Here is a 25,204-nt window from a genome sequence, read left to right on the forward strand (position 1 = left end):
ATATCAGGTCACATTTTGATAGGGCTACTGTGATCAGCGTGTATGACCTAAAGATACTACTATGGCCTACAGCATCTCCAGACCTGTCTCCCATCAAGCAAATCTATGATATTAGTGGTCAGCAATTGCAAAGAGCTGCCAAGATCAAATCTTGATGATTTGCATACCCAAGTGGTTTTGGTGTGGCATAACTTTCTTCAACAGTTAATAATCTTATTGATCGCATGCCAAGGTGTTCAAGTGAGTGTATTTCTGCCAGTGATGCTCCATCCTGATTAAATCGAGATTATTTGAAAATTGTGCTTCCATTTCTTCATTATTTGCATATCATTATTATGTCTATCAGTCATGTGATTTCCATAATTTCATGACTTTTAGTTCTCGGACTTGCAATTTCAAAGTTGAGGCATTTATCTATAATATAACACTGGGAGCGTCACTCTGTCCGAAGCCTTTATAGACTGCGCAAGAGCAAGCGCCGGTGCAGTCTGGACCCCACAGAGTGACGCTCCCAGGAGATCGCGGTATGCGTAAGAACTGAACGCACACCGTGATCTCCAACGGAGAAGCAGGGACGAGCCAGGAGGGTGAGTATGCAATATTTACCTGTCCTCCGTTCCATCGATGCGCGCTGCTCTATCCTCCACATCCTCTGCCTGTGACGTTCAGTTCAGAGGGTGCGATGACGCGCTTAATGTGCGCCGCCCTCTGACTAAACAGTCACAGCCAGAGGATGTGGAGGATAGAGCAGCGCGCATCGATGGAACGGAGGACAGGTAAATATAGCAAGTGCCGGGGGCATGAGCTAGCAGTGACTCCGGCACCTGACCCCCACAGAATGCCGGTGTCCCCGCCTGCTCAGGCCCCCAGCACTAGGCGCCCAGCACAGCCACGCACAGCCGTCTGCACTCACCACAGCCACGCACAGCTGACCGCACTCACCACAGCCACGCACAGGTGCCCGCACTCACCACAGCTGCCCGCACTCACCACAGCCACGCACAGCCGCCCGCACTCACCACAGCCACGCACAGCCACCCGCACTCACCACAGCCATGCACAGCCGCCCGCACTCACCACAGCCACGCACAGCCGCCCGCACTCACCACAGCCATGCACAGCCGCTGGCACTCACCAGAGCCACGCACAGTCGCCCGCACTCAGCACAGCCACGCACAGCCGCCCGCACTCACCACAGCCACGCACAGCCACCGGCACTCAGCACAGCCACGCACAGCCCCCCGCACTCACCACAGCCACGCACAGCCGCCCGCACTCACCACAGCCACGCACAGCCGCCCGCACTCACCACAGCCATGCACAGCCTCCCGCACTCAGCACAGCCACGCAAAGCCGCCCGCACTCAGCACCGCCGCGCACAGCCGCCCACACTCAGCACCGCCATGCACAGCCGCCCGCATTCAGCACCGCCACGCACAGCCGCCCACACTCAGCACTGCCACGCACAGCTGCCTGCACTCAGCACCGCCACGCACAGCCGCCCGCACTCAGCACCGCCACGCACAGCCGCTGGCACTCACCACTGCCAGGCACAGCCGCCGGCACTCACCACAGCCACCGGCACTCACCACAGCCACGCACAGCCGCCGGCACTCACCACAGCCACGCACAGCCGCTGGCACTCAGCACAGCCGCGCACAGCCGCCCGCACTCAGCACCGCCACGCACAGCCACCCGCACTCACCACAGCCACGCACAGCCGCCCGCACTCACCACAGCCACGCACAGCCGCCCGCACTCACCACAGCCACGCACAGCCGCCCGCACTCAGCACAGCCGCCACCACTCAGCACAGCCACCCACACTCAGCACCGCCACGCACAGCCACCCGCACTCACCACAGCCACGCACAGCCGCCGGCGCTCACCACATCCATGCACAGCCGCCCTCACTCACCACAGCCACGCACAGCCGCCGGCACTCAGCACAGCCGCGCACAGCCGCCCGCACTCAGCACCGCCGCGCATAGCCGCCCGCACTCAGCACCGCCGCGCACAGCCGCCCGCACTCAGCACCGCCACGCACAGGTGCCCGCACTCAGCACCGCCGCGCACAGCCGCCCGCACTCAGCACCGCCGCGCACAGCCGCCTGCACTCAGCATAGCCACCTGCACTCAGCACCGCCGCGCACAGCCGCCCGCACTCAGCACCGCCGCACACAGCCGCCCGCACTCAGCACTGCTACGCACAGCCGCCCGCACTCAGCACAGCCGTGCACAGCTGCCCACACTCAGCACCACCGCGCACAGCCGCTCGCACTCAGCACCGCCACGCACAGCCGTCCGCACTCAGCACTGCTGCGCACAGCCGCCCGCACTCAGCACCACCGCGCACAGCCGCCCGCACTCAGCACCGCCGCGCACAGCCTCCGGCACTCAGCACCGCCACGCACAGCCGCCCGCACTCAGCACCGCCGCGCACAGCCGCCCACACTCAGCACCGCCACGCACACTCAGCAAAGCTGCCCACACTCAGCACAGCCGCCCGCACTCAGCACAGCCGCCCGCACTCAGCACAGCCACCTGCACTCAGCAAAGCCGCCCGCACTCAGCAAAGCCGCCCGCACTCAGCACAGCCGCACTCGGGCAGTAGAGCCAGAGAGAGAAAGATGGGAGCAACATATGGCAGAATGGAAACAGGAACAGGCAGAATGGGTGCAGCACATTACAACAGAATGAGGGCGCAGGATGGGAGCAGCACATGATAGAATGGGGGCGCGGGATGGGAGCAACACATGACAGAATGGGGGTGCGGGATGGGAGCAGCACATGACAGAATGGGGGCACACACATGACAGGATGGTGGTGCAGGATGGGAGCACATGACAGGATGGGGCGCAGGATGGGAGCACATGACAGGATGGGAGCAGCACATGACACAATGGGGGCACAGGATGGGAGCAGCACATGACACAATGGGGGCACACACATGACAGGATGGGGGTGTAGGATGGAGCAGCATATGACAGGATGGGGGCGCAGGATGGGAGCACATGATAGGATGGGGTTGCAGTATAGAGCAGCACATGACAGGATGGGGTCGCAGGATGGAGCAGCACATGACAGGATGGGAGAGCAAGATGGGAGCAGCACATACCAGGATGGAGACCATATACCAATATAAATGCTCACCACCCGGGCATAGAATGGGTTCATTAGCTAGTATAATTATATAAATATCAGTTATTAGGAAGTAAGTGCCCATTAAAACCTGTGTCCGTCTTCCTCTTGTAAAAGGCATTTAGATGTCTGTATCTGTGTTTTGTGTGTCTATACACTGCTCAAAAACATAAAGGGAACACTAAAATCCCACATCCTAGATATCACTGAATGAAATATTCCAGTTGTAAATCTTTATTCATTACATAGTGGAATGTGTTGAGAACAATAAAACCTAAAAATGATCAACTAAAATCACAACCAATATCCCACGAGGTCTGAAGTTGGAACGATGCTCAAAATCAAAGTGGAAAATGAAGTTACAGGCTGATCCAACTTCAGGGGAAATGCCTCAAGACAAGGAAATGATGCACAGTAGTGTGTGTGGCCTTCATGTGCCTATATGACCTCCCTACAATGCCTGGTCATGCTCCTGATGAGGCAGCAGATGGTCTCCTGAGGGATCTACTCCCAGACCTGCACTAAAGCATTCCCCAACTCCTGGACAGTCTGTGGTGCAACGTGACATTGGTGGATGATGTGCCAGATGTGTTCACTCAGATTCAGGCCTGGGGAACGGGGGGGCAGTCCATAGCTTCAATGCCTTCATCTTGCAGGAACTGCTGACACACTTCAGCCACATGAGGTCTGGCATTGTTCTGCATTAGGAGGAACCCAGGGCCAACCGCACTAGCAAATGGTCTCACAAGGGGTCTGAGGATCTCACCTCGGTACCTAATGGCAGTCAGGCTACCTCTGGTGAGAACATGGAGGGCTGTGTGGCCCTCCAAAGAAATGCCACCCCACAACTTTACTGACCCACTGCCAAACTGGTCATGTTGCAGGCAGCAGATTGCTCTCCATGGCGTCACTTTACTCTGTCACATCTGTCACATGTGCTTAGTGTGAACCTGCTTTCATCTGTGAAGAGCACAGGGCGCCAGTGGCAAATTTGCCAATCCTGGTGTTCTGTGGCAAATGCCAAGCATCCTGCACGGTGATGGGCTGTGAGAACAACCCCCATCTGTGGACATCAGGTTCTCAGACCATCCTCGTAGAGATGGTTTCTAACCGTTTGTGCAGACACACCCACATTTGTTGCCCTCCTATGGCCCCCTCCACTTTTCCTGGTGTACTGGCCTGTCTCCTGGTAGCACCTCCAGCCTCTGAACACTATGCTGCCAGACACAACAAACCTTCTTGCCACAGCTTGAATTGATGTGCCATCCTGGATGACCTTCACTACCTGAGCCACTTGTGTGGGTTGTAGAGTCCATCTCATGCTACCACGAGGGTGAAAGCACAACCAACATTCAAATGTGACCAAAATATCAGCCAGAAAGCATTGGTACTAAGATGTGGTCTGTGGTCCCCACCTGCAGAGCCACTCCTTTATTGAGTGTGTCTTGACAATTGCCAATAATTTCCATCTGTTGTCTTTTCCATTTGTACAACAGAATGTGAAATTTATTGTCAAACAGTGTTGCCTCCTAAGTGGACAGTTTGATTTCACAGAAGTTTGATTTACTTGGAGTTATATTCTGATGTGCTCCCTTAATTGTTTTTGAGCAGTGTGTGTATATATATATATATATATATATATATATATATATATATATATATATATATATATATATATATATATATATATATACATATATATATATATTACTAACTACCATACAATTAATCCCCTAACAACCCTTTTTCAAAGTGCTAAGTGCTGCAGAAACTGCAGGTATTAATTGAATGCTGCAGACTCAAAGAGTTTAGGTGTGAAATTCCGTTTTCTGAAGAAAATTGTGAAAAATGAGTACCAAATGCACAACATTGAAAGAAATGACTGTGTCATTGAAGTATGGATTAGTAGCCTAGAGAAAGTACTGCAGATTTATCAATAATTGCCAGATTTGTCAAGCTGGAAATGTATTGGGTTCTCATACAGCAGTCACCCACAAGATGAAGAATCATGGTCTGAATGTTAAACCTTTCATGATAGATCTTGTCTCTGTTCTGAATTCTAACATATTTGCCTTCAATTTCTAGCTGCTAAGTTGTGGACCTCTTGGTTATGTTATTAAGCTTAAAAAGAAATTCCAAAGCTAGTAAGATGTAGAGACGGGCAAGTATTTCAATGTTCGGTTCGGATTATGTTTGCCGAATTTGCAATATTCGACTATTAATTTGTTGAATATTCGCTTAACATAACTGAACGCCATTCACGTCAAAGGGAGGCAAAAACAAATGCATGCACAAACAGCCCAAAATGCTGCCAAAACACATCAAATGAGGGGCAGGCACCAGGAAAGTGGCCTCAATTCACCAACAGTACATATTGCAGCATGGAACTGCAGCAATCAACCAGGCATGAGGTATCAGGGTCTGGGCCAGCATTTACAGCTTTCAATTGAATGTCACATTAAGATGAAGTGGGTGAGGGATCGGTGTAGGCCCCCTTTTCTGGGAGCCCTGATACCATTTGCAACATCTCTACCTGCTTTAATGCTGAGCCACAGTCAGGTGGCACAAATATACCTTTGTCAGAAAAATTTAAGGATATTAACATGGGTAGTTGAATCCAAGGAAGTGGAAGCCTTACGGTCTCGGAGGCCTACTGCTACAGGCAACAAGCATGAAGGAGACCCTACCAGGAGTGTTCACATTTCCAAAAATTAATGGCAGACACTACCAACGTGGCATCAATTTCACCACAGTAGAAATAGTATAATAGGGACCGACAGTTCTTCTACTGCACCCATTCCAGCAGATGGACACCCAACAAGGATTGTTAACATTTAAAGAAATGAGGGCCTTAAAACACAGAAGTGGCATCAATTTCACCACAGTAGAAAAAGTATAATAGGGACCGACAGGTCTCCCACTACACCCCATCCAGCAAATGGACACCCAACAAGGAGTGTTCACATTTCTAAAAATTATTGGCAGACACCACCAAAGTGTTATCATTTTCACCATAGTAGAAATAGTAAAATAGGGACCGACAGGTCTTCCACTACACCCAATGCAGCAGATGGACACCCAACAAGGAGTTTTCACATTTAAAGAAATGAGGACCTTACACCACAGAAATGGCATCAATTTGACCACAGTAGAAATAGTATAATAGGGACCAACAGTTCTTCCACTACAACCAATCCAGCAGATGGACACCCAACCAGGAGTGTTCACATTTTAACCCCTTCCTGCCAGCTGATGGGAAAGTACATCAGCTGGCAGACTCCCCCTCTTTGATGTGGGCTCCGGCTGTGAACCCACCTCAAAGCTGTGCAATGTCAGCTGTTATCAACAGCTGACATGTGGCCGCAATGGGAGGGAGCAGAATCACGATCCGCCCGCGCCCATTAACTAGTTAAATGCTGCTGTCAAACTCTGACAGCGGCATTTGTCAAGTGCCGCTGGCCGCGCGGCCGGAAGCGCTCGCACCGCTGACCCCGTCACATGATCGGGGGTCAGCGGTGCATTGCCATAGCAACCTGAGGTCTCCTTAAGACCTCTATGGTTGTTTATGGCAGAATACTTTGAGCGCCACCCTGTGGTCGGCGCTCAAAGCAATGCTGCATTTCTGCTACATAGAGGGGATCTGTGCTTCACCTCTATGTAGCAGAGGCGACCGTGTAGTGGCAGCTTCTAGCCTCCTATGGAGGCTATTGAAGCATGCCAAAAAAAATGTGTTTAAAAATATAAAAAAGATAAAAAATGTAAAAGTTCAAATCACCCCCCTTTCGCCCCAATCAAAATAAAACAATAAAAAAAAAAATCAAACCTACACATATTTGGTATTGCCGCATTCAGAATCGCCCGATCTATCAATAAAAAAAGATGAACCTGATTGCTAAACGGCATAGCGAGAAATCAAATCAAAACGCCAAAATTATGTTTTTTTGGTCGCCACGACATTGCATTAAAATGCAATAACGGGTGATCAAAAAATGTATCTGCACAAACGTGGTATCATTAAAAACGTCAGCCCAGCATACAAAAAATAAGCCCTCACTCAACCCCAGATCATGAAAAATGGAGACATTACGGGTATCAGAAAATGGCGCAATTTTTTTTTAGCAATGTTTGGATTTTTTTTCACCACTTAGATAAAAAAGAACCTAGACATGTTTGTTGTCTATAAACTTGTAATGACCTGGAGAATCATAATGGCAAGTCAGTTTAAGCATTTAGTGAACCTAACAAAAAATCCAAGCAAAAAACTAGAGTGGGTTTGCACTTTTTTGCAATTTCATCGCACTTGGAATTTTTTTCCCGTTTTCTGTTACATGACATGGTAAAACCAATGGTATTGTTCAAAAGTACAACTCGTTTCACAAAAAATAAGCCCGCCCCTCACATTGCCATATTGATGGAAAAATAAAAAAGTTATGGTTCTGGAAAGAAGGGGAGCGAAAAAAGAAAACGAAAAAACTAAAAAAGTTCCTGGGGTTAAGGAGTTAAAAAATGAGAGCCTGACACCACCGAAGTGGAATAACTGTCATGAGAATAAAAATAGTATAATTGGGACCGAGACGTCTTCTAGTACAGCTAACCCAGCAGATGTAGACCAACCATGACTGTTCGCATTTCCACATATTTGTTTTAACATCAGCTGCAGCAGCCACAGCAACCACAGAAGCGACACTAAAGATATCACAGTGTGCAGTTATGCATCACACTAAAAAATGCAATATCACCTAGTCTGTGCAGTCTGCGATTGGGGTGCAAAAGTCCTTGGAGATCCATGACTTGTTTATCTTGATGAAAGTTAGGCGGTCTACACTTTCAGGGGACAGCCAGCTGCGCCTATCCATCGCGACACCACCAGCAGCACTGAAGACACGTTCTGAGAGAACGCTGGCTGCCGGGCATGATAAAACCTTCAAGGCGTGTGAGGCGAGCTCAGGACACTCATCAATTTTGAAAGACCAAAATGTGAAAGGGTTCAAAACCTCACTGAGGTTATTGATATTTAGTAGTGATGAGTGAATGTGCTCGCCACTACTCGGTACTCGCCCAAGTATCACTGTGCTCGGTATACTCGGTGAGCACCAAGCATTTCCAGGATTATTCGGCGGGAGCTCGGGTTTCCCCCTTTTAATTGTGGTGCTTTTAGAGCGCCAATGAACATGCAGGGATTGTTTGCCATGCACTGTAATACCACAGCCATCTTTTTTGTAGTAGTACCGTGATTAGCTGGCCACACAGCATCATCAGGTCTATAAGAGACTTGATGCCGCCCTGCTTGCCACATTCTGCTCTGGACTCACCTACACTGTGTGCAGAATTATTAGGCAAGTTGTATTTTGATCACATGATTCTTTTTTTACATGTTGTCCTACTCCAAGCTGTTCAGGCTTGACAGCTAACTACCAATTAAGTAAATCAGGTGATGTGCATCTCTGTAATGAGGAGGGGTGTTGTCTAATGACATCAAGAGAGATTTGATGGGCTCTGAAAAGTCCAAAATTGTGAGATGTCTTGCAGAGGGATGCAGCAGTCTTGAAATTGCCAAACTTTTAAAGTGTGATCATGAAACAATCAAGTGTTTCATGGCAAATTGCCAACAGGGTTGCAAGAAGAGTGTTGGGTAAAAAAGGCGCAAAGTAACTGCCCAGGAATATCAAGCGTGAAGCTGCCAAGATGCCATTTGCCACCAGTTTTGCCATATTTCAGAGCTGCAATGTTACTGGAGTAACAAAAAGCACATGGTGTGTGATACTCAGGGACATGGCCAAGGTAAGGAAGGCTGAAAAACGACCACCTTTGAACAAGAAACATAAGATAAAACGTCAAGACTGGGCCAAGAAATATCTTAAGACTGACTTTTCAAAGGTTTTATGGACTGATGAAATGAGAGTGACTCTTGATGGACCAGATGGTTGGCCAGAGGCTGGATCAGTAAAGGGCAGAGAGCTTCACTCCGACTCAGATGCCAGCAAGGTGGAGGTGGGGTACTGGTATGGGCTGGTATCATCAAAGATGAACGTGTGGGACCTTTTGGGTTGAAGATGGAGTGAAGCTCAACTCCCAGACCTTCTGCCAGTTTCTGGAAGACAACTTCTTCAAGCAGTGGTACAGGAAGTCAGTATTGTTCAAGAAAAACATGATTTTGATGTAGGACAATGCTCCATCACATGCCTCCAACTACTCCACAGCATGGCAGGCCAGTAAAGGTCTCAAAGAAGAAAAAATAATGACATAGCCCCCTTGTTCACCTGATCTGAACCCCATAGAGAACCTGTGGTCCCTCATAAAATGTGAGATCTACAGGGAGAGAAAACAGTACACCTCTCGGAACAGTGTCTGGGAGGCTGTGATGGCTGTTGCACACAATGTTGATCGTAAACCGATCAAGCAACTGTCAGAATCTATGAATGGAAGGTTGTCATCATAAAGAAAGGTGGCTATATTGGTCACTAATTTTTTGTTTGTTTTTTTTGCATGTCAGAAATGTTTATTTCTATTTTGTGCAGTTATATTCTTTTGGGTTGATTGAGAACATACCGTAGTTGTTGTTCAATAATAAAAATAATCCTCTAAAATACAACTTGTCTAATGATTCTGCATACAGTGTAGTGTAGGGAGAGCTGCTGCTGAGATAGGTTCAGATTCATTCCTTGATTAGTTAGTGTGGGTCTACTAGTGTTCAATAGGGTTGAGCGAAACGGGTCGGCAATTTTCAGAAGTCGCCGACTTTTGGCAAAGTCGGGTTTCATGAAACCCGACCCGACCCCTGTGTGGGGTCGGCCATGAAGTCGGCGATCTTCTGAATCTGGAATCGGAATTCCGATACCGATTCCCGATATGTTTAAGATATCGGGAATTGGTATCGGAATTCAGATTTAAGTGCAAAATAAAGAATTAAAATAAAAAATATCGCTATACTTACACTCTGATGCGCCCTGGTACTAAGCGGGAACCTTCCTTCCTTAGAATCAGCCTTCCAGGACCTTGCGGTGACGTCGCGGTGACGTCGCGGCTTGTGATTGGTCGCGCGGCCGCCCATGTGACCGCTCGCGTGACCAATCACAAGCCGCGACGTCACCGTGACGTCACCGAAGGTCCTGGAAGGGCTGATTCTTAGGAAGGAAGGCTGCCGGAAAGAAGCAGGGCGCGTCCGAGGGTGAGTATATACCTAATAGGAATATACTCACCCTCGGCTTCTTTCTGGCAGCCTTCCTTCCTAAGAATCAGCCCTTCCAGGACCTTCGGTGACGTCACGGTGACGTCGCGGCTTGTGATTGGTCGCGCGAGCGGTCACATGGGCGGCCGCGCGACCAATCACAAGCCGCGACGTCACCGCGACGTCACCGCAAGGTCCTGGAAGGCTGATTCTAAGGAAGGAAGGTTCCCGCTTAGTACCAGGGCGCATCAGAGGGTAAGTATAGCGATATTTTTTATTTTAATTCTTTATTTTACACTTAAATATGGATCCCAGGGCCTGAAGGAGAGTTTCCGCTCCTCCAGACCCTGGGAACCATTGGAAACCCAATGTACTGCATTGGGTTTCGAGTTTCGGCCGACCCCGACCCACACTTTTTTATAGGATCGGCCGATTTCACTCGACCCGACTTTTGAAAAAGTCGCGTTTCGTGAAACCCGACCCGATCCTATAAATGTAAAGGTCGCTCAACCCTAGTGTTCAATCCACAAATCCAGATAAACCAACAGTCCTTTTTAGGGTTAATTCGGGGGTACATAGATTGCAGTGCTAGGTAGGCAGTTAGTCTATGTGTACATATCCACATCAGTGCAAGGCATGCAGGCACTGTATGTTAGTTATATAGATCTGACTGCATACATCAAAAGATTCCATTACTGTCTGCTGGTGCGTATTTTATATATAAGTTGCTGCAGGTATCTGTGGCTATTTTTTTTTTTGCAACTTATACCTGCTAATTTTAGTACAATGCAATCCATAGCCCCATTTTTTCTACATTTAATTGCTTGGTCCAACTGCAGACTACAGCCAGGTCATTTCAATACAAGAGCGTGAAAATCTAACAATTTTAAATGTTTTTTTTTTTTTGTTCCAGGCATCAGATGTGAGTGCGCAGAAAATTCTGGCCTTTTTTGTGGTACTATAGTTTTTCTTGGAGTGTCTTACAACATTTTTGGACACCATTTTCCTGACCAAAAAATCTTTAGCTGGCCCAAAAATATTTAGCTACATTTCTTATATTTATCATTGTGATTTGTACGCCACACGTATCGCATATAACTGCACAAAATATTTAACGATTTTAGTACTCCAAATTTTTTTATATATTTTTTTTTAGTGTCATAGCCTACTTATTGACACAATTTTGGTGGGCCCCAAAAAATCAAGGCAACATTTTGATCAGTCTGTTGTCTAAGTCAGATGCCCGGTCTATCTGTGGTCGCCAAATACTTGCTTTCCAGACATACACCCCTTTTTTTGGTCTGTCTGTCACACTTGTTCTATACAGTATTTTGTGATTAAAAAAATTCAAAAAAATTCAAGCCACATATTGAAACAATCTGTTATATCAGTCAGACGCCCGGACTATCTGTGGTCTCCAAATACTTGCTTTTCAGGCATACATTCCACTTTTTTGTCTGCCTGCTACCCTTGGTCTATACAGTATTTTGTGGTTAAAAAACTTAAAAACCTCCAGGCCACATATTACAACAGTCTGTTATCTCCATCCAATGCCTGGTCTATCTGTGGTCTCCAAATACTTGCTTTTCAAGCATACATTCCACTCTTTGGTCAGTCTACTACTCTTGTTCTAACCAGTATTTTGTGGCTAAAATTTTTTAAAAAGCTCCAGGCCAAATATTACAACAGTCTGTTATCTCAGTCAGATGCCCGGTCTATCTGTGGTCTCCAAATACTTGCTTTCCAGGCATACATTCCACTTTTTGGTCTGTCTGCTTCCCTTGTTCTATACAGTATGTTGTGGTTAAAAAAAGTTTTAAAAATCCAGGCCACATATTGAAACAGTCTGTTATCTTAGTCAGACACCCAGTCAATCTTTTGGCTACAAAAACTTGCTTTTCAGGCATACATTAAACTTTTTTGGCGTTGTATTAGCCTACTTCATGAAGGTACTTTTCTTTTCAAAAAATAAAAAAAGGCCACATATTGAACATTGTGGTTTCTCTGTCAGATGCCTCCTCTATCTGTAGTTTAAAAATTGTTGCATTTGAGTGCTCCTTTGAACTGGTTTTGGTGTGTCTTACCCTAGTTATTAATAAAAATTGTTAAAAACAAAATAAAAAAATTACCAACATTCCATTGAATTAAAAGTGTGTTTTTTCGGCACACTGATCACATGTAAGTTTTCTCAAAATTAATCTAATTGTATTGAACTTTGAAAATATTTCAGTAGTCAATTTAAAATGGGCAAGGGACAGGGAAGTGGACGTGAAACTGATGGTGCATGCAGAGGATGAGGCCATGGCCAAGCTGAAAGTGGGCCATAACAAAAGACCCACATCTTCTCGCTCAACTTTCCTGTCCCAGTTTCTAAGGGACCGCAGCACACCACTATTGAAGCCAGAGCAGTGTGAAACAGTTGTTGGTTGGATAGCGGATAATGCTTCCAGTCACTTAGCCACCACCACGTCTTCCAGACGGTCAAGTCTGAGTAGCCGTGAGTGTGGACCACATATTACCCTGATCCTCCTTCCTCCCACCATGCTGAGAGCCCTGAGACAACTGATCCCACACTTGGACACTCCGAAGAGATGTTCTCTTTTCCCTTTAAAGATTCCTGACTCTCGGCCGGTCATCTTGAAGTGGGGCAAGATGAGATCGCATGTAGCAATGCCCAAACATTTGAGCAGCTATGATCACATGAAGGCAATGGTGAGAAAGTGTTACAAGAGGTGGACGATGATGAGACACAATTGCCAGAAAGTTAGGAGGAGGAGCAAGGAGGACATCAAGGATTGCGGACCCTATGTCAATCATTGTTGCCCCCACAGCTCCTGCACCTCCTCCTGCTCTTCAGCCTCCATCTCTGAAATGAGCACATCAGTCAGAAGCTGGAAGCACTGCGGCACTGTCTCACCCAAGCGGCAACAGGCTGTGCGAAAGCTAATCTGCTTAGGTGACAAACCGCACGATGCTGAAGAGTTGTGGACAGCTCTGAAAGAGAAGTCAGATTTTTTGCTGACACCACTGAACCTACAGCCAGGCATGGTCATGTGTTATAGTGCAGGTAACCTGGTGGCGGGTCTGAGGCAAGGTGAGCTCACACATACATTGCCTGGCCCATGTGCTTAACCTTGTCATTCAACGTTTTCTGAAAAGCTACCCGGAGCTAGTGAAAGTACGCCGCCTGTCTGCCCATTTTAGAAAGTCAGCTACAGCTTCAGTCGCCCTTGTCATGCTTCAGCAGCGTTTGCAGCTTCCGGCTCACTGACTGGTGTGTGATGTCCCCACGCTTTGGAACTCTACACTGCACATGTTGGAAAGGATTTGTGAGCAGATGAGGGCAGTTGCTTACTACCAGCATCAACAAGGCCATCGTTATTCAGTTCAGACTCCACACATAAGACCTCAGGAGTGGACATGGATGTCAGACATATGTACCATCCTCCAAAACATTAAGGACTGCACCAATCCCGCTGAAGGCCTCCAAGTTGTTAGAGAAGGGATTTCTTACCTACTCAGGTGTTCTCTTACTTAGGTACCTAAGCAATGAAGCAATAATCAGAGAGACACACTGCTCGTTGTCTTTCCTTTATGGGGGGTTATGGTGTTCTTTTCAAGTGCAAGATCAAAGTGAAATGAGGCATTACACAATAATCTGGCAGAAATCCTGGGATATGAGATAAATTACATAAGAGAATGTGGGGGTACATCCAGCATGTCAATGTGTTCTGGTTAAAAAGTTAAAAATCTCAAGAAAATTTGGCTGAACAAATAGAATGTTTAGGTGATCACAGACCATATTAAGAAAAAAACAACATGTCTGACAATTTCTGGGAATTGTAGGAAATGACCATTTGCCATAAGAATATCGGCATGTAGACAGATGATAACAGGAACATAGTTCATTATTGCATAATACTATTTTCTTCAATTTTACTCAGAATAGAAATTAACCACTTCTTTCACAATGGTAAGTGGCAATGACGTCATAATTAGCTTCACCATCCCGCTTCTCTGCATTCTGAAAACCTCTCTACTCACAATTAAAGAGGATGCATTGTGGGCGGAGCAGGAGGACATGGAACAAAGAACCACACAGGGTGATTACACACAGCCCAGCCTCATGTCATCTCAACATGGATTGGTAGACAATGAGGAAGAGGAGGAGGAGGAAGAACAGGAGCTACTTTCATGCGCTATAGACGGTACTACAAGCACAGCTGTCATACCGGCTGTTTAGCGTGGATGGCCTTAGGACAGGGAGGAGGACAGCATGGTCAATCATCCTGTTGCTGAGGACACGGAAGTCTTGCCTGTTAGCAGTCTGGCACGCATGGCTGACTTTATGCTGCACTGCGTTTACCGTGACCCTCGCATTACTAAAATTTTCGGTGACACTCATTACTGGTTGATGACACTTCTGGACCCATGCTACAAGGAAAACTTTCAATCTCTTCAATCTCTTTTTCCAGAGGCAGACAGGTGTACTAAAATGGTGCAGTACCACAGGGCACTCGTAGCGGAATTACTAAAAAAATTCTCATCTGAGAACGCTGGCAGCAGACGTAAGAGTTTGTTGTACAACCAAGGAGTACAGGCGAGAGAGACAGAAGTACAATCAAGCAAAGGCAGGGGAACAATGGCAAAGTTCTGGGACAGTTTTCTCAGACCCTTCCATGGCACCGGCACAGAGGCAAGGGGTGCTGTAACAAGAAGTGCAATGTTTGGGAAGATGCTGAGGGAGTACCTTGCAGATCGTACAAACGTCCTCCGTGATTCCTCTGTGCCTTTTAATTATTGGGCATCCAAGCTGGACACATGGAATGAACTGTCTCTCTACCTTGGAGGTCCTGGCCTGCCTTGCAGCTAGTGTTCTGTCAGAGAGGGTTTTTAGTGCCGCTGGCAGAATTATTACTGACAAGCGCATCCGCCTGTCTACTGAAAATGCTGACAGGCTGACTCTTATAAAAAAGAACAAGGGCTGGATTGGACAAGACTTCTGTACACCAAATGAAAACAGTGAAACATAACCTCAAATATATTGGCTTTTTTGGGGAGGTGTATTCTCTTGCACCTCTTCACAACCACACATGGGTATACACTTCCTAATTTGGTCTATTTGGTGTTATCCTCCTACTTATCCTCATCCTCATCATCCACAACCACTAGAACACCAGGGTGAGCATATTCCTTGATGCAAAAGTCACTCAATTTTTGTTCAAGGGTGTTTTTATGATGCCCGTTACAAATTTGAAACCCCAAGGGGAAATGTTTATCAGCTTATACACTTAGTGTATGGGCATTCAAAATGTAGGAGACCTGCTCCTTTAAATTGGGAAAGAGACATATGAGGACATCCTCCATGTCTCTTCAGGCATTAACATTAGAGCAGGAGGGTGAAGGTATTCCGTGATGCAACGGTCACTGAATTTTTGGGCAAGGGTGTTATGATACCAGTAAATAATTACCAAAAATAAAAAAAATTGTACTCCCCAGGGGGAAATGTTTGTCAGCCCATGCACTTAGTGTATGGGCATTATGAGTCTAGGGGGACCTGCTCCTTTAAATTTGGCTTATTTTTTAATGAGGCCTTCCTCCATGTTTCCTCATCCACCGCCACTAGAACACCAGGGTGAACGTGTTCTTTGCTGCTACAGCCAGTCATTTTTTGACAAGGGTGTCTATGATCCCCATAAAAATTATTTAAAAATGTACCCCCCATGGGGAAATGTTTGTCAGCCCATGCACTTAGTGTATGGGCTTTACAAGTCTAGGAGACCCGCTCCTTTAAATTGGGCCTATATTTTAATGAGGCCTTCCTCAACGTCTCATCATCCACCGCCACTAGAACACCAGGGTGAACGTGTTCTATGCTGCTACAGCCAGTCTATATTTTGGCAAGGGCGTCTATGATCTCCATAAAAAAATTTAAAAAATGTACTCCCCATGAGGAAATGTTTGGCAGCCCATACACTTAGTGTATGGGCATTACGAGTCTAGGAGACCCGCTCCTTTGTTATGGGACAGTTTTTTTTTATGGGGTCCTCCTCCATGTTTCTTCCAAGGGGGGGATTAGGGTGCGTGCAAATTTTTCTGACATCAGACGTAATATTCCGTCCTTGTGACCTTGGCCAATTTGACCACGGACGAAACATTACGTCTGAATGATCGCCACAGGGTGCCAGCAGATTCTGACAGCTGACACTCAGCACTAGGTGCCAGAAGCAGTCACAGACTGCTCCCAGCACTTTAATCCCTGAAATACTGTGATTGAACATGATCGCAGCATTCCAGAGGCCGGTGCAGGGCTGACAGCCCCTCTGCCTTTGGATCGGAGACCCCACGGCGTGACGTGGGGTTCTGATCATTGCCATGGTTAGCGGACGGATGACATCTGGGTCACCAGAGCAAGGAAACTTGTTGATCATGCGCAGTGCAGGATCAGCAAGTCTCCCTGTCAGTGCAGAGCTAACAGCTCCCATAGCATGCAGATGCTACTTCATCTGCATGATATAGAAGAGATCAGCCTGCAAAAAATGATTGTCCCATAGTGGGACAATGTAAGAAAGTTAGAAAAAAGTCAAAAAAGAAATTTTTTAATTATCGTAAAAATATTTTAAAAAATAATAATTACAAAATATATATATATATATTCTATCACTAAATAAATATTTGAATGAAAAAAATGTAAAATAATAAAAGTACACATATTTGGTATAGCCGAGTCTGCAACAACTCGACCTATAAAACTGTCCCACTAGTTAACCCCTTCAGTGAACACCATAAAAAATCAAAATAAAAAACAAGGCAAAAAACAATCTTTATCATCATACAGCCGAACAAAAAGTGGAATAACACGAGATCAAAAATAAGGACTAAATAAACATGGTACCACTAAAAACGTCATCTTGTCCCGCAAAAAACAAGCTGCCATACAGCTCCATCAGCAGAAATATAAAAAAGTTATAGCTCTCAGAATAAAGTGATGCAAAAATAATTATTTTTTCTATAAAATAGTTTTTATTATATAAAAGCGCCAAAACATAAAAAATGAAAATGAGGTATCGCTTTTATCGTACTGACCCGAAGAATAAAACTGCTTATTGATTTTACTCCACATGGAACTATATAAATGCCTCCCCCAAAAGAAATTCATGAACAGCTGGTTTTTGTTCATTCTGCCTCCCAAAAATCGGAATAGAAAGCGATCAAAAAATGTCATGTGCCCAAAAGTGCTACCAATAAAAACGTCAACTCGTCCCACAAAAAACAAGACCTCACATAACTCTGTGGGCCAAGATATGGAAAAATTATAGCTCTCAAAATGTGGCGATGCAAAATCTATTTTTTGCAATAAAAAGCCTGTTTTAGTGTGTGACAGCAGCCAAACATAAAAACGCGCTATAAGGTCTCTTTCACACGTCCTGATATTTCCGGTAAAGGAGATGTCAGTGTCCGTGTGTGTAATACGTGTGGCATACGTGTAGCATACGTGTGCCTCATCAGTAGCACACGGATAGGCGCCAGGGAAGAAGCATTACAGTTACAGTAAGCGCTGTTCCCAGGCGCTGGGTGCTGAACACGGCTCTCATCATTCCCCCCTGCTCTGCCGGCGATTGGCGTGCAGGGGAGAATGATGAGAGTTACATTTAAGTGTTAAAAGAGCAGGCGGCGGCTGATGGGACTATTACTCCCATCAGCCTATCCCTGCTGCTAATAACAGTGACAGCAGGAGCGGCTGATGGGGGAATTCATCAGCCGCCATCTCCGCTATAAATAAATAAATAAATGAAAAAAAACTGTGTAGGTTCCCCTGTATTTTCTATATCCAGCTATGCAAAACTTACAGCTGGGGGCTGCAACCCTCAGCTGTCAGCTTCAGCAAGGCTAGTTTTTAAATTATTTAAAAAAATAAAAAATACGGTGTGGGCCCCCCATTTGTGACAACCAGCCTTTGCTAAATGGATACTGGATGGATATTGCATGGATATTGCCCCCCCCACAGCCTAAAAATAAAAGCCCACAGCTGTCCTGAAAAGGCATATCTATTAGATGCACCAATTCTGGCACTTTGCCCGGCTCTTCCCACTTATCCTGTAGCGGTGGCAAGTGAGGCTAATATTTGTGGGGTTGATATCACCTGTATTGTCCGGTGACATCACACTCACAGATTAGTAATGGACATGCGTCTATAAGACACCTATCCATTACTAATCCTATAGTTATAGCATGTTTCCTCAGGCGGCAGACAGCTGCTGTACAGAGGAGGGTGGCAACATCACTGCATTGCTCTCCTGTACTAGCTCCAGCCTGCAGTCAGCATAGGAGATTGGAGCTGACAGAACAGCACAGAGAGCCTCACCCTCCCCCATGCGCTGTCTCTGTTACCTCACTAGGTCCTGATCTCGACACCAGACTGCCCATTTCCTCCTGTCTAGTGCGGGCGACAGGGCTAGAAGTGATTTACCAGCATCTGATAACCTTATCTGAGTGTACAGAGCAGAAGCTCAGACAGCACCAGAGTTGTACCTGGAAACAAAGAAGCTAAAAGGCAAGTGGAATGCCCTCCAGGGCAGCGGGGTAGTCGGTACCGGGTCCAGTCTTAAAGGGGATGTCACGGTGGCTGCGACCCAGTCTGTGGCCCTGGGCACCCAATTAAAGGGAAAGGTCTTTAAGGGGATTTGTGAATAAAGTCTATTGTTCGTGATGCCACCTGTGGGTTTTCGGTCAGTGGGGACCGACGCCGCTTAAAGGGGACCTCTGGGGAGATGGTATGGTGGCTAGATGGTGACACTTCCCACAGGTGAAGCAAGTCCCCAGGGCTTTCCAAGTGTATGGCAAGATGGTGTAAGCCGATAAATGAGCAAAGAACGAGGACACAGGTTTGCAAAGTCTTTACCTGGTTTACTGATGGTAGTCCTCAGTCCAGGGTACAAAGTGCAAGGTAGCTGTGGTCTGGCTGGCTTGGAGGCAATAGGAGATCCCTCTCCCACGTGAGGTCCGTAAGCCTTTCCTACTTGTGCTGTTTAGTTGGTTAGGTCCCTGCCGCTTGAAGCTCAGTGCAAGTCCCCTCTCTCCTGTTCTAAGACAGATGTCTGTACGATAGGCAGTTCGAGCCTGTTTATAGGGACTCTATCATGCCTCGGGTTCTAAAGTTACTGCTTCACCTCAGACTTGATGCAGGCAATTAACATACAGTCCTATGCCCTCCGGTCCTGCTAAGTGTCCTAGAGATCCACTATAGCCTCGGGCTCCCGGTACCCAGTTCTGCGCTCTGGCTCTCAGGGTGTCCTTCCACTGTTCCCCTGCTGAGACTCTTCCTCCTCTGTGCTTCTTCCCACAATTCAACTCTCCTTCTGCTTCTCACTCTTTCCAGGGGTAGCAGCTACCTTGTGGCTGCTCGGCCCCTACGTCTGCTCCAGACATCCTTCTGCTCTCCTGGAGACCAACTGTCTCCCTCCAGTCTCCCTCAGACTGCTTGGCTCCTCCTCCAGACCAAGATACATAAAGTGTATGGAAGCTCCCCTGAATCCGGGTCCTGAGCTCCCTCTCCTGGCCTAGATTCAGATGTGTTGAATGCGAGTGCCTTACCTGATATAGAGAATCTCCCTTGCCTCCAAGCGTGACATCACCTGCCCCGAAAGGAAGGCAACTTTTGACATGACATCAGAACTGTAGACACTGGATCTGCGGAGTGTGAATAAAGTGCAGTTTTTAATCACACAAACAACGTGGGGGGGGGTAGTGCCATTTGATGTTTTACTGAATAGCACTGGGCCCAGTGCTATTCTGTGGGGCAGAGCAGTTCAGTGATTATTTTCTCATGCTGAATCGGCATGAGAGAACAATGGCAGCATGCTGTGATTGGCAGTATGCTCTGCTCACACGCACCTCCGTACAAGTCTATGGGTCTGAATGAGACATCACACTGCACTCGGATACCACCCCAGTGCAATCCGATATACACCAAGTCAGGCCATGGAGGAGACGGAGAAATTACTTTCTCTGTCTCCTCCGCTTCTGTGCTGTGATTCTCTCATGAGAGAGCGTCGGAGCACAGAGCATTGCCACTCGGATCACGCTTGCAGCAGAGCAGGAGCATTATCATTATCATTAGCATATCGCATCCAGTGTGACACAATAGTGTAACTGCAGCCTTAGTCTCTGTGTCCACGATGAGATTTTGGTGAGTTTTTGGCGCTACATATTTTTGTTGCATCAAAAATGCAGTGTCTTACAGTTCATCAATGTGTATGGTATTTACTGTTGTAGCGTTTCACCCGCTACGGGTCTTGGGGACACTCGCTTGGCAGCAGAATCATCATAGACAGGCACAGTTCCTCACACAAATCAATCCATATGGTTTATTCAAACTCTGCATAAACCAAACAGGGTACAGTCCATCTCATTACAGCCATGAAACATTATAAGACATCAGACAGTTCATGTAGCAGATGGGCTTCTCTGCCATACATTATAATCCCCTTGTCCGGGGTTACCTCTCTAGGTCCTCAACACAGACCGCCCAGGTCTACAGTCTCCAGGTGCTTCCAGGACGACTCCACTCCCAGGAGTCTCCAACACTGACCGTCCAGGACCTTGCACAGGAACAAATGGCTCCATACACAGGAACCTCACAAGACCATGTGACCCACCCCCTGGTCACATTATCTACCCTTAACCACTCCCCTGGGTGGGAGTGTGGGTGTGTGTGGCTAGTTTGACCCTCCCATCTCTCATAACTAGCCCTGCCAATCTCCCATTAGAAATACACAATTACTTGTGGGACTACAGGTCCCAGAGCACAACATAACTTTAGACTGACAGCGCAGAGTGCCCTCCTCTGTGACACACATACCGGCCATTCACAACCCTGCCGGACTTTGCCTCGTCACAATTATGCCTCCAAGTGCATCTTGCAGCGCACACACAACACCCCCTGGCTGTAACATTGGTCACTACCCCACATAATCCCCCCCTCTGTTCAAACCCGTGGGGTTGAACACTTATCACACACCCAGGATCTCGAGACCGGGTACGCAAGTCACCTGGCCCTACCAGTCGAGAGGACCGTCTCAGTTGGATTTGGGCAACATGGTCAATCTGGCATTGCAATCCCCTTGCACCCATACGGCCTGTCTGGACTGACTCTTTGTCAACACGTCCGTTACCGGGTTTCGCACGTAAGTCACTCAGCGCTGAGCTAACTGAGGAGTCACTGCCTCTAACTCTTCCTTCAGGCTGGGTACTTCCACCCCTTTGTTTGTCCACATTTCGGGTCGAAAGTGGCCGCCATCTTCCATCAAATGGGTGCAGCAGTCCTGTTAGGCGCTGTCCTTCAACCCTTAACTGCTCCATTTCCTTCAGATATACCATGCGATACTCCAGCAGAGTCCGTATTTTGCTAAGACTCTCCACTGTTCCTACAACGAAGAAGGGAACCATACCCTTTTCTCAGGGTATTTGGTCTTCATGGACACCAGGTATTCTCAACCTTACCACTCCAGACTTATCCACTATCTCTTGCATGGCTTCACCATTCCTTCCAATGACTTTCTTCACCCTAGAGACGGGTACCTGTATTACATCTTCTCAAAGACCCCGAGCTTTCCTCACATGCTCCAGTCATCTAGCAGCTTCTTCATTCCACAATTGGGCCATCCATTTTGTATGCACATATCTCAGGTGCATGCCACTCAGGGTAGCTACCCTCTTAGCTGTGACATCAGTTGTGGACAGTATCACTAACTGATTAATTTCTGGGGTCCAGTTCACCTTACATGCCCCCACAGCCTTCTTGAACTCTTCATGCATAGACTCCCTGGCACAGGCCTCTCTCAGGTCTTCAGGTACATCTATCATGCATTTGAACAAGGAACTCTCCTTCTCTTCAGCTGTCATTGGACACCCATCTTGTTCAGCTTTCAGAGCCATCTTCCTCTGAACATCACCAGCTTCCAGACATTTGGCCAGGATAGACACCTGCCACTCCACCTTCTCCCAGGCTGCTTTATACATTGACTGGCTTTCTTTCAGGCAACCTCTGAGCTCCACCAGACATGGAGCTCCACCACCTCTTTCTCTAAGGCACTCACATGACACTCAGCGGCCTGTCTCCGAAGCTCCTCTTGCTTCAAACGGGTATCCACAACCTCTTGGACCATGCTTAGCTCGCTCCCTCCATCCTCTGGATTGGCTGAGCTTTCATCACGCGAGGTGGTATCTACTTCAGGCCCCACTCCTTTGGTGGCCTCCTCCAGCTCTTCACAAGGTGCATCTGGTACCACTAGGGTTGAGCGACTTTTACTTTTTTAGGGTCGAGTCGGGTTTCGCGAAACCCGACTATCTCAAAAGTCGAGTCGAGTGAGATCGGCCGATTATGTCGAAAAGTCGGGATCGACCGAAACACGAAACCCAATGCAAGTCAATGGGGAAGCATAGTCGGCAGTGAGTGGGGGCCAGGAAAACACCTAGAGTGCCCATTTTAATGGCAAAAACATCCATTGTTGTTAATGAAGCTTGCCAATCTTAATTTACCTTATAATAATATTTAGGCATTGGAAATTGGGGGTCATTTGGGTAAAGTTGTGGGGGGTAGGGCTGGTTCAAGTTTTTAGTGGGCCCAGGAAACGTGGACTACGTCATTGCGGTGGAGCAGGGAGAGGTAAGTATTTCAACTTTGCAAGTGCTGTGATCCTGAGCAAGCAGGGGGGGCCCACTTGTTCGCATTGGCACTGGCACAGGGCCCCTCAAAGTACGGCGGTGTGTTTGCACGGCGGGGGTGCCTCCCACCGGCAGCGACACTTTTGCGTACTATGAGGGGCCATGTGCCAGTGACGTCGCCAACGAGTATGCCCCCCCACCTGATGAAGGAACCTGCACTTTCATCTGCACCTTCCTCTTTGTCCCCGTGTAAGGTTTTATAGTATGCGGGAAGGGGAACCAGACTTTCAGCAGGGTCAGATTCTGGCTGTGTAGCGTGCAAGGGGAATGTAGTGGTCTGGGTCAATGAACCAGCAGACTCATCTATCACTGGCTGGGCAATTGGCAGGATGAGGAGGAAACACAGATATAGGCCCAAATAATAAAGTGGCCTAAATGCAGTTCAAAGTTGGTAACAGGACTAACCAGGCTGCATTGCTTTGTTCAGTGGAGGACAACGGTAATGAGAGGCTGACACCGTGAGTAGGCCCAAATAAGTAACTAGGCTAAATGCAATTCAAAATTGCTAACAGTATTAAACAGGCGGCACTGCTTTGTTCAGTGGAGGAGAACAGCAAGGAGCGGCAGACACCGTTAGTAGACCCCAACCAAACAAGTAGCCCAAATGCAGTTTCCTATTTTTTAAAATAGCCCTAAAGCCAGAAGATTGAAGCTAGTCTTTGCAAAGTGGAGAACACCAAGGAGCAGCAGACACTGTTAGTAGACCCCAACCAAAGTAGTAGCCCAAATGCAGTTTCCTATTTTAAAAAATAGCCCTAAAGCCTGAAGATTGAAGCTAGTCTATGTAAAGTGGAGGAGAACACCAAGCAGCAGCAGACACCGTTAGAGGGCCCCAACCAAACTAGTAGCCCAAATGCAGTTTCCTATCTAAACAACTACTTAATGAGAGCCTGAAGGTTGAAGCTCAGACAAGGAAACTGGAGGAGAACACCCAGGAGCGGCAGACACCGTTAGTAGGCCCCAACCAAACTAGTAGCCCAAATGCAGTTTCCTATCTAAACAACTACTTAATGAGAGCCTGAAGGTTGAAGCTCAGACAAGGAAACCTGGAGGAGAACACCCAGGAGCGGCAGACACCGTTAGTAGGCCCCAACCAAACTAGTAGCCCAAATGCAGTTTCCTATTTTAAAAAATAGCCCTAAAGCCTGAAGATTGAAGCTAGTCTATGTAAAGTGGAGGAGAACACCAAGCAGCAGCAGACACCATTAGTAGGCCCCAACCAAACTAGTAGCCCCACTGCAGTTTTCAAATTCCTATAGGCTGAAAACCTGACAATTGAAGCTCAGCTTTTTTAAGAGGAGGACAGCTGTATTGAGTGGCGCAGACAGACACAGGTAGTAGGCCTTAAACAAAAAAGTAGGCTCAATGCAGTTTAAAAAAGGTTACAGGGGTACACAGGCAGCATTTGTGTGGTCAGCGGAGGACAATTTGAATTAGGGACTGCAGACAGACTTAGTAGGCTGTCCCCTGTGGACCCTGCATCCACCACATTAACCCAGTGCGCCGTAATGGACACGTAACCTTCCATGGTCATGCCTACTGGTCCATGCGTCTGTTGTCAGGTGCACCTTTCTACTCACAGATTGCCTGAGTGCATGGACAATGCGGTCTTTTACATGCTGGTGGAGGGCTGGGAATGCTTTTCTCGAAAAGAAGTGTCGACTGGGTAGCTCGTAGCATGGTACAGCGTAGTCCATCAGGGCTTTATAAATAGAAAATAAATTAAAAAAGTAGGCTTTATGCACTTTAAAATAGGTTCCAGGGGTACACGGGCAGGATTGGTGTGGTCAGCGGAGGACAATTGGAAGGAGGGACCGCAGACAGACTTCCTAGGCCTAAAATAATAAAATAGGCTCCATGCAGCTTAAATTTGCCAACAGGGCTACACAGGCAGCATTGGTGTGGTCAGCGGAGGACAATTGGAAGGAGGGACCGTAGACAGGCTTCCTAGGCCTAAAATAATAAAATAGGCTCTATGCAGCTTCCATTATGTGGCAGGGGTACACAGGCAGCATTGGTGTGGTCAGCGGAGGACTATTGGAAGGAGGGACCGCAGACAGACTTCCTAGGCCTAAAATAATAAAATAGGCTCCATGGAGCTTAAATTTGCCAACAGGGGTACACAGGCAGCATTGGTGTGGTCAGCAGAGGACTATTGGAAGGAGGGACC

This window comes from Ranitomeya variabilis, chromosome 1, assembly GCF_051348905.1.
Source record: "Ranitomeya variabilis isolate aRanVar5 chromosome 1, aRanVar5.hap1, whole genome shotgun sequence".
Classification (NCBI taxonomy): Eukaryota; Metazoa; Chordata; class Amphibia; order Anura; family Dendrobatidae; genus Ranitomeya; species Ranitomeya variabilis.